This window comes from Salvelinus fontinalis, chromosome 35 (genome assembly GCF_029448725.1).
Source record: "Salvelinus fontinalis isolate EN_2023a chromosome 35, ASM2944872v1, whole genome shotgun sequence".
Classification (NCBI taxonomy): domain Eukaryota; kingdom Metazoa; phylum Chordata; class Actinopteri; order Salmoniformes; family Salmonidae; genus Salvelinus; species Salvelinus fontinalis.
In genome coordinates this window covers 18,359,629-18,371,443 of record NC_074699.1, presented here as the reverse complement: position 1 = coordinate 18,371,443, position 11,815 = coordinate 18,359,629, and positions in this window count along the sequence as shown.

The following is an 11,815-nucleotide window of genomic DNA, read 5'->3' as shown; positions in this document are numbered from 1 at the left end:
CTCATTTGGAGGAGAACCATGTTTCTCTCCTCTTTAAAATTCTACAGTAAGCACAATGCCAATATTTGATTTATAAGGTATAAAAACTGACACGCCAAAAGTGGAATTACATTTTACCTCACCAGATAAGCAACCCTGAGCGAAAGGCCTTTCAATAACCAGACCAAATGAATCAAATAGAAATCTGCTTCTGCAATATTCCCATATTCTTCTGACTGATTACTTCTGTATCTGTCAGCTCCTTGTCCATGTGACTGAGAAACTGATTGGTGCTTTTCCTCCTGGAATAATCAAACTGTCTCCCTCTTAAATTTAAGGGCTTATTTGCCCTCCTATTTGAATGAATTGTGTGATAATCTGGTGGAAACTATAGCCACTGATGATGATAAGGGTCATAATCAGTCTCATATTTATACATAATCTGAATTTAATATTTATCTGAGATGGATTGGGCTCTTATGGAGGAGGTCCTAATGAGGACTCATTTTCAGCCGAGTCCCTCTTTAGTCATTTTAACTCTCTCCAATTGACATTTACTGACCTTATATGGAAAAAAAAGAGGTAGGGGATATCCAATGTGTTCACTCTAGCATCTGCTTCTCTTTGGGCTGTGGAGTACATGTTCTTTGTAGAGCGCCTGTGAAGGGTTAAATTATTGATGTTAAATGGCATGCTGGATTCTGTCTGCTGCCTGTTAATTAGATTGTAATTACAGCGGAGCTTTGCAAGCCTGTCTGCTCTGATTAGAAACACTTTTGTGGCCGATCCGCATGACCTTTCATTTAAAACTTCACTACTTCAGATTAACAATGGCTACAAGGGGTAAACGCTCAACAAGTAAACTTGTTCTGGATGAAAGATAAGGCAAATGCTCTTCTTTATGGAACCAACACCCCGCACACATGCATATCCATGCACATCCATGCTCTCTGACCAAAAATCACTGTGTTCCCATGCAATCTAAAGATCGGAGATTGCTTCCCACCAGTATTATAACTGCAAAACCAGATGTGGATTGAATTCATTGCATTAGCCCCCGCCTAACAAGACATAATTCCCAGTTTTAATAATTTCCATGCTGGATTTAACACTTATTAAGTTAGACAAGGCTTCCTACTTCCAAATGAAGAAACACAGGCATATCTGCCAGCATTGCACCACTGGGGACTGAGGAGGTGAGAATCATCTGTTGTAAGGTTTGTCATAATTCACTTTGTGTGTGTGTGTGTGTGTGTGTGTGTGTGTGTGTGTGTGTGTGTGTGTGTGTGTCTGTGTGTCTGTGTGTCTGTGTGTCTGTGTGTGTGTGTGTGTGTGTGTGTGTGTGTGTGTCTGTGTGTCTGTGTGTCTGTGTGTCTGTGTGTCTGTGTGTGTGTGTGTGTGTGTGTGTGTGTGTGTGCCAGTGTGAACGCATATGTGTGAGTCTGTGAGGGAGCTCCCTGTCAGTGTTCATGAAGCAGAGGCAGTGTGGCGTCCCTCTCAGACTGAGGACTGAGGAGCGTCTCTGGCTCCCACTGCACACCTGGTCTCCATTATCTCCCCATTTCACAGGCCTGCACCCCCTAACAGGGCAGCCTGGGAATGGGCCTGGCTCTTTCATCCTCCCATCATTACTGCTGCCTGCCCAGGGTCAGGGCCCAGTCTGACAGGCATTCCAGCAGCAACAGACAACAACTGATTTTGGTTAAGGAAAAAAGGAGGATGAAAAAAAACTTGAAAAAAGATGGAGTCAGAGAAATATTAATAAGAACAAGTCTCAGAACAATTATTGCATTAAGAATTTCTTTCGGAGCCCTTTTCCCTAAGCTATGTGTAACTTGAAGCCGCACCTCAAAGGCTCTGGGAGAGAGAGATCCCTCCCTCCCTTTGCCCACAACTAAACCAGGTTCTGTTCACACACACACCCTCCACCTCACATAGATACACTCAGAGTACTGTAAACTGTTTCACACACACACACACACACACACACACACACACACACACACACACACACACACACACACACACACACACACACACAGGGAGTGTAGATTATTGTAAAGCATACAGAAACCTACATATGCCACAGATATTTGATGTAGAAATGGTGGTCCGATGCTGAGTGTTAGATTTATTCTGTAGGTCTATCCCTCTTAAAACCTCTCAGCAGTACAATGACTAGAGACATGTGGATCTAGGTGAAGCCAGGATTCTCTCCTTGACTTTTTAACTGTTAAAGTGATTTAGCAGACCCCATCAGACCAGGACAACCTGTGAAACACATTTATGGAGGAACGGGATAAAGCAAAAGACAGTGGAGTTCTTACATGGTCAAGCCATTGTCATTTTTACATACAATAATAAAATTAGGTGTGATAATTGATCTCTCACGACTCTGACATCAACGCAGAGCTATGATTTTCAGCGGTTAAAACACTCTCAAGCTGAGGTCTTGAAAAGCTCTCGATGCATCACATTACTTTGAGGTTACAGAAATGACACCTAGGGAAGAACTTTGAAATTATTTATTGGATAAAGGAGAAAAGAGGGTGAAGAGAGGGGAGGAGAAGAGAAGGACAAACACATTCCCAGCACATATTCTCCTCATTACGATTGAGGGGTGAGCCGATCACTCAATTATTGGCTGCCGTCACAGGCTAATATTTCTGCCTGTCAGGCCTGATTCAGGCTCAGTTTTGGTCAGAGTTCTTCTGATGGACCTCATTTCCTGTTAAGTAGAACCAGAAGGTTTTGTGAAAAAGGCGACACCTGATCCTGTGTCCAGGAGATGGGAAATACTCCAGCAAGACCCAGTGCCTGCCAAGGCACACTCCACACCTCCCCTATGGCTTCCAGGCTGGTGGGGGGCTAAGGGCCAGTAGTTTGTCCTGCACAGGATGGGGGGGTAGTAGACTGATATGGGTAAATGTCTATGCAAAAAACAATTTCTCAAGTAACAATTTTGCTAGGACTGTCTCGGAGTGGTCTGAGTGGGGAGGTGGAAAACTGAAAACGAGCTTTTTAATGCCAGAGAGGTTTGGAACGCTCTTTGTTATTGGTCTATTAACCAATTTACCGCATGGTGATGTCACCATGGAAAGCTGAAACTCCCACCAATGCAAATCTACTGATTAGAAGGTCCTGTGTAGATTGTATTATTTCAACCAGCAACTATCAGAAAATAACACTGATTACATTTTTCTTTACACTTTTACAGTGTTAGTTTCATCAGCTGTTGTACAATATGATATACAACACAGGATAAACAGAATTTTGACTGCACTAAAACAGTATTTAATAATGGCATGTATTAGTCTGATACATTTACAAATCCTGCATAACTCTATCCATAAGCAGTGTCCAGTAAGAGGTCAGCACTGCCAGCACTGACCCTCAGAGCCCCTCCCACAGACCTGTGTGTCTGTAGGTCACATGACATGGGTCTGCTATCAGTGATGTGCAGAGTCTGATAAGGTCTTCTTTCCTCTGACCTTCCCGTCTATCCCATCAGATTCCCTGGAGGTGGGAGGGATGCCTGCTTTAAAACAAGGCCTCACCCAGCCATCTTCAATTTAAAAAAGGAACCCGTCTTTGCGTTTTAAATGTTTTATCCCATTCGCCTTCCCTCGGAACCCCCTCACCCATCATTTCTCCTGACATATGAGATTGAATTAGTTTGACCTGTCCTCGCGGCTCTGGTGTGATTTGGCTTTGACATTGATAGGGGAGAAAGACATTGTGGCACTGCATGGATGGAGATCCAGGGGAGGTGGGGAGAAAAGGGGGAGAGCTCACTGGGCTAGGATGTGGATGTAGGATGTGGTAGTCCTGTGATTTTTAGGCCTGGCAATGAGAAGAATCCTTAGCCTCATGGTGTACCCTGTTATTGTCCCAGACTGGCTGTCAGAGGTTAGCCCTTAAGAGCAGAGAAACCTGTTCATGTGTAAAGCAGCCCTGCTTAGCCAGGGCTTTCACTGGTGGAGCCACAAATGCATACAGTATGTCCACAGTCTGGTGACATACTATAATTTGTTCCTTTGGTACAGTTCAGAACAGTTTACCTACAATTCCAAATGTAACATGTTCCCAAAACCTCAAAAGGTTTGATAGCAGTGACAGTCCTGGCAAAGGATCCAGAACTCTTTGTTCCAATTCTCAACAAATTATTACACTGCATTACTTTAAATACTGTGTGGGTGTGGGTGTGGGTGTGGGTGTGGGTGTGGGTGTGTGTGTGTGTGTGTGTGTGTGTGTGTGTGTGTGTGTGTGTGTGTTTGTAGGGTGGTTTCATGGCATCTCATTGTGGGTTTGAAGTCTTTAGGACTTTGTGTTAATGTGACAGAGGTGAAACACCACAGTCGGATGGGTTGGTTGGCAGCAGGATGCCCTGACCAGCCCAGCGTAGGATTGAAAGCCATGCTGGAATGTTTGGTAGCGTGATTTCCCTTCCATCTTCTGCTCCTCATTTTCTACCTTTGTGGTCTCCAGGGCCGGTGCCAACTTCAAACCAAACAACCATTTAAGAGCCATGTTTTTCATCTAAACAATGTCCGCGGTTACATAGACATGCTATGCCTTTTGTAGTCACTTTGGCTTCAGTTGTCCAACCTTCGTACCCTTGATTCACTGCAAATGTTGAAAGCAGATCCTAAAGAGCTTAAGAAACCCCACAGAGACATTAGTGGGACCAGGCCTCAACCCTCAACATGGCATCACCACCCAGCTCGAGCCATCCAGTCATACAGAGCGACAGATATTCTATCCAGCAGAGCTCTAATCTGCCTGTAGGGCCTGAGAGGGAGTGAGCTCTGATACATCAGAGGCCATTTCTGGGATATGTACAGGGCAGACAGGGGTAGAGAGAGAGAGGAGCGGCAGACAGGATCCTGTGGAGCTGTCACTCAGATCGAGGCCCTCTACTCACTGTGGCCTTCTGACAGGCTATGTGAGGAGCATTTTGTAACGTGGGGCCTGTTCCTCCAGGCCAGGGGAGTATAAGATTGGGAGCTCACCTTGCCCATGGCCAGTGTTAGACTCAGGCGCTAACCCAATTTCACACTCTTGCAACTTGGGCTGTTACAATGCAACATGTGAGTGTGGGTGCCATCTGGTCCAGGGCTGGGGAGGAAGCGGCCTGGCTTTTCACTCTGATCCGATTAAGGTGCTTTTAATTCATTCGGGATGTACCCTTGCGTGTTAATTGGCTCAGCATGGCCGATGAATCAGGCTCCTTGCTCTAGACAGGATGGCCCCTGCCTCCAACTCTCTCTCTCTCTGGGGCTTCTCAGGAACCCTTTACCCCCTTTCCTAGAACCCCATCGTGCACCGTAGTTAATTCAGCATGCATGTTGTATGAACACACACGTTCACTGCACACTTCTCTTTTATAATATTCAGTTCAATACTCAAATCATATTTCAATGAAAAACCTTAAACTTTCAAGAATTCAGTAAGGCTCTCAAGGACTCCGCCCACCCTCTTCATCCCTCTTTATAGTAAAACAGACAGCAATTCAATCAAATCTTCTCAGACTGGAGCTCACTAAAGGTCACAAGGCAATAATAGCGTACTCCTTTATTAAAGGAAACTTCCAAAGGGGAGCGCATGCCCTCGTGTGTCACACCGTGCCTGACTGGGGCTGGCTAGGAGGGGGCCCCACAATCAAGGTCCTCCCTTGTTATTTCAGTTTGGTTTCTCACAAAAAGCATCTCGTTTCATAAAGTCCTCCAGCATTACAATCAAACCAATATGGTACAACCGTGTCACGTTTGTGCATGCAAACCTTGCAAAGACAAGAAAAATACAAAGAATGCATTGGAAATGTGTTACTAATGCAAAAGGCCCTTTACTGTTAATATTGTAAGGGGAATCGTAATGGCCCACTAACCTCTGTGACTCCTGTGCATAAAGTAAGGGAACAGCTTGGAGCCTACTGCATGCCAAAAACTACGAAGGATAACACTGTGAATATGATACCTACTCTAACACTAAATCAATGTTACATTCATAAGTCTGATGTCATGCTGAGTAGAGTAGAGTAGAGTAGAGAGTAGAGAATGATTTATTTCAGCTTTTATTTTTTTCATCACAGTCTAAGTCTGTTAGAAGTTTACACACACTCAATTAGTATTTGGTAGCATTGCCTTTAAATTGTTTAACTTGGGTCAAACGTTTCGGGTAGCCTTCCACAAGCTTCCCACAATAAGTTGGGTGAATTTTGGCCCATTCCTCCTGACAGAGCTGGTGTAACTGAGTCAGGTTTGTAGGCCTCCTTGCTCCCACACGCTTTTTCAGTTCTGCCCACAAATTTTCTACAGGATTGAGGTCAGGGCTTTGTGATGGCCACTCCAATTCCTTGACTTTGTTGTCCTTAAGCCATTTTGCCACAACTTTGGAAGTAAGCTTGGGGTCATTGTCCATTTGGAAGACTCATTTGCGACCAAGCTTTAACTTCCTGACTGATGTCTTGACATGTTGCTTCAATATATCCACATAATTTTCCTTCCTCGTGATGCCATCTATTCTGTGAAGTGCACCAGTCCCTCCTGCAGCAAAGCACCCCCACAACATGATGCTACCACTCCCGTGCTTCACGGTTGGGATGTTGTTCTTTGGCTTGCAAGCCTCCCCCTTTTTCCTCCAAACATAACGATGGCCATGATGGCCAAACAGTTCTATTTTTGTTTCATCAGACCAGAGGACATTTCTCCAGAAAGTACAATCTTTGTCCCCATGTGCAGTTGCAAACCATAGTCTGGCTTTTTAATGGCGGTTTTGGAGCAGTGGCTTCTTCCTTGCTGAGCAGCCTTTCAGGTAATGTCGATATAGGACTCGTTTACTGTGGATATAGATACTTTTGTACCTGTTTCCTCCAGCATCTTCATCTCACAAGGTCCTTTGCTGTTGTTCTGGGATTGATTTGCACTTTTCACACCAAAGTACGTTCATCTCTAGGAGACAGAACGCGTCTCCTTCCTGAGCGGTATGACGGCTGCGTGGTCCCATGGTGCTTATACTTGCGTACTATTGTTTGTACAGATGAACGTGCTACCTTCAGGCGTTTGGAAATTGCGCCCAATGATGAACCAGACTTGTGGAGGTCTACATTTTTTTCTGAGGTCTTGGCAGAGTTGTTTTGATTTTCCTATGATGTCAAGCAAAGAGGCACTGAGTTTGAAGGTAGGCCTTGAAATACATCCACAGGTACACCTCCAATTGACTCAAATGATGTCAATTAGCCTATCAGAAGCTTCTAAAGCCATGACATCATTTTCTGGAATTTTCCAAGCTGTATAAAGGCACAGTCAACTTAGTGTATGTAAACTTCTGACCCACTGGAATTGTGATACAGTGAATTATAAGTGAAATAATCTGTCTGTAAACAATTGTTGGAAAAATGACTTGTGTTATGCACAAAGCAGATGTCCTAACCGACTTGCCAAAACTATAGTTTGTTAACAAGACATTTGATGAGTGGTTGAAAACGAGTTTTAATGACTCCAACCTAAGTGTATGTAAACTTCCGACTTCAACTGTATGTGGTAGCAGGTTCCTGGCCTATGGTTGGCTACAGGAGTTACTACACCTACTTGGATCAGAGTGAGTCGTCTCTTGGCCACCAGGTTGCTCATTAGGAATCATAGAACAGCCTGTCCCAGCAGCTCTGAAAGGTCTCTTTCAGAGTCACATATTTTGAGAGTTAGGCCAACTTTACAATGTTGAATATTGTTCTAATTCTAGACATTCAGTTACATAGCATTGTTTAAATCCTAGAGATCATACTAAATTACTAATGAAATGTATCATTCTTAATCTATGGTTTAAATATTCCCCATGTAATGTAAATGGGGAGCTAACATAGCTGCCATAGAATGAGGCAGTGTCATGTAAATGCATCATAATGCAGAAACCTCATTGGCCCAACTCTCTAAATACATGGCTCTGGTCTCGTTGTGCCATGTGTGATCTGGCTCTGGTCTCGTTGTGCCATGTGTGATCTGGCTCTGGTCTCGTTGTGCCATGTGTGATCTGGCTCTGGGCTCGTTGTGCCATGTGTGATAAGGTACAAGCTAATTTGCCTTTCATTCTCACATCCTCATTCCAATAGTCATCAAAACACATGCAAAACAATGACACACACAGATACCTGTAGCACATTCTCAAGGCTGAGAGCTGCAAACAGCACACACAAGCACCAATAATTAGAAATCCAAGCTTCTCAATGACTTCATTTTCAAATGAGTGCCCAGTAGTAATACACAATGCACTTGAGTTCCAACATCAGTCAAAAGGAATTAAAAAGTACTGCTGTTCACAACATACTTCACTTGGAGTTATCATTTTTCTCAGCCTTAATCAACTTGAATTAGTCACAAACAGCCACTTCTAATTAAGTGAGATCCTGCATTCGTTCCTTAATATGTTTTAATTAATCATGTCCAGAGAGCATCCCTACCAGGGATCTAAATATGAAGGATGATACATCTCAGGGCATGGAAGATTAAGAAGAGGCTAAAGAGATCTGACAAGATCACACTTTTTATGCATTAATTAAAACAATGACGATGCAAATTATGTTTTAAGATCATTATTACCCTTAATAAGATACAAATGTGATGGATAAGGTTTGATAATAATAGATATTATGGAGAATACTGCTAAGCTATGGCTGTGTAAGGTTACTGTATTTCAACTCTACACTGTAAATACAGAAGAAAGCATAAAGGATCAAATGTTCATGGTACAGAGAGTGCAGCTATAGTAGTATCAACGTATACAAATCATTCATGGCAGGAAAGGCATTCTGATTTGAGCTAAATGTACAAACTGCTATTCAGTGTTCAACATTCTCTCTCTGTATGTAAGACTCGACTTTTGCACTCATCTGCACTTTTCATTCATACAATACAACCGAATTCAAACAAAACACACAAGGACCAGACACACAAGTAATGCATTTTATGCTCATCCTTTTTTAATGTATCACAATGAGCAAGAAACATACTTGATGAAATATTTTCAAAGGAGTATATTCAATTACCATCTACAATCAACTTAACTAGGACAACAAGGTTTTTGTGACAAAAGTTTCTTTAAAAGTCTGAAGTTCCATGTGGTTTTATGTATGTTAGTTTCCATGTAATTTGGTACAGTTTGGAAATCTTCATCATATAATTACAGTAACAAAAAAGCTAACAAGACTACAGTATAGAAAAGACATCAAGAACAACATTTTTGGTTTAACTTGCTCTTTTTTGTACATTGCAAGGCTGTTTTTTCTACCCTCAGTGGGCTGCCTGGAGCCACGGAGCCATGCTTGTGAGGCTCGGAGGAGGAATAATTCAAGAAAACAAAAAGAAAAAGAAAATGCATTAAAAAAAACTTTGTGGCACCAGGAGTCACAAAAGGAACAGAGAGAGCTCCAAGTAACAGTTCATCTTTGAAGTTGGAGCAAACGGTTTTGTTTGGTTGTTTGGTTGTTAATTTTGGTTGATTCGCTTTTTTGTGTGTAACTGCCTCTTTAGGAATGACAGCCTAGAAAACCCTTCCCCTTTCTCTCTGGCTCATTTCTCTTTTTGGTTGGTGTGATGAACAGAGAGAGGGGCGAGCCGCCATCTGACTGGAGAGCTTATACTTGTCCATCAGCGAGACAAGCAGGAGGAAATGAAACAGGTAGCAACAACATGAACCGGGGGAAATGAAGCAAGCATCTCTGTCCATCCCGTCCAGAAGTGCGGAAACATGTCCGTAAAAGAGCAGAAGCAGAGGCAGAGCTGGAGAAGAGAGACAGACAGAGCAACAAGGAAGCAGCTGGAGCCACTATAGTTCAGCTTCTTTATCTAATGTCTTTCCTCTCTGTGTCACACATGTCCACTGGTTCCAGAGTCCATTCCCATCTCAGAGATGGAAGCAAATATGGTTGTGATATTAAAGCCGCCTTGAGCCTGCCTTTGGCTCCCATGCCCAGTTTGCCCACAGCCTCCCGTGTCCTCTCAGCAAGATCTCCAAAGTTTCCCAGAGTTCATTTCTTCTTTTCATTCCTTCTTTATCATTTCAAACAAAAAAGTTGATGTCTTGTTTTAAATATATCTATATCTGTATACATGTTCATTTTCACAGTGGGCAAAAGATGACCTCTACAGCAAAACCTTGTATTTTTCTTTCTTTGTAATTGTCCATGAAAATCAAGTATCCCAATATGAGTGAAAGGATCTCAGTTATCTATTGTTTTGTGCCACAATAAAATATACACTTATCTGGGGCACAAATTGTAATTTTTATTTTTGTTTTTAACTGCATAAAGCTTTGGCCACATTCATATATTCAATCAAAATAAAAACTGCTCAGTGCTTCGGTATCATCGTTCTCCTCTTTTTGATTATTGTTACTTTTAAAATTCAAATTTTCTAAAACTTCACCACTTTATTCATAATCCAGCTTTCGGTTCAGTACGTTTTGGTGCGTAAATAAAGGTACAGTATAAAATTAAATTTATAAAAACTCAAAACTGATGCTGGCTCTTATGAAACACACTCACACGCACACATACAAACTCACACACACAGTCCATGCTGGCTGAATCTGTTGTGAAGAAGACCAGGACCGTCTTCCACAAAAGAGCCCAAAACAAAGATTACACTTCAGAAATAAGAGATCAAACAGTGTCAAAAAAGACAAACAAATATAAGAACATTATTACACCATAAAGTGGCCAGGTCATAGAATAAAGATATTTTTAATTCAGCAATTGAAATTAAAGCTAGTGTTAATTTATATGAGGAAAAGTAATATACAGAAACTAAAATAACATAAAATAGTTATAAGAAAATAATAGTACATGTCTGACATCTGAAAACCAAAATAAAGCAAACGCATTCAAGAATAAACTGTACAACATTAGAATTCTCAAAAAGAATCATATGAACAATATTCTAGAGAACAGGACTAGAGGAGTGGCAAGCTTGCAGACCAAATCAACCGAATTTCAACAGCATGCGTAAGGAAGTATTAACACCAAATCACATTGCTCTGCAAGACGTAACACTTTTAACACACTTCCTAGATTGCAGCTTTGTATGAATTATGGCAAATACACTTGCTATACAGTGGCCGAAAACCAGTTATTCACAAATTTAAATATACCTTGGTTTTGGTGTAAAGGAATTAAATAAAAGTTGTTAATCTATGAGAGAGTGTGGATAATTAAGCACATCCATTTCCACTGCTATAAGATGGAGCGAGTGACCTCTTTGGACATGAAGGCATGACATACCTCTTAACTACAGTATCTGAACACAAGGGACATCTTCAAAAAAACTCCTGCTTTTTCCAGAATTAAAACGCTTTGGAATGAAGACGTCCCTTAGAAACCTGTAATCAACATCGTGCGTGAAAATGGTTTAATGCCCTGCAGACACCTGGGCCAAGTCACAACTGGATGTGCCAGAAAGCTGGGCCGGCACTCCAGACTTATCAAAACAGCCATTATTTCCTTCTGAGACTTGCAAGTTGAGAGGCATGATGATGTAACCTAGGAGACACGTCAGTACCAGATGTATTATATACATGTATTGGTAACCACTATTACTTGCTGATCAAGTGAGTAACAAACTTAACTGGAAGGAGGGGTTCTTATCAACTTTCCATGCCAGACACAAAATGACAGATCTAGGTAATTTTGTTTAGCAAACAGAATGCTAACTTTACACAACAGCTTACAGTCACCTTAGAAATGAGAAAAAAATACAATAATAATTCAAATGATTAAAATTAAATCAGTCCTTGCTTAAGAAAAAAAAGGAGAAAACTTTGATGTGATATTTGGAATGCACTGTTC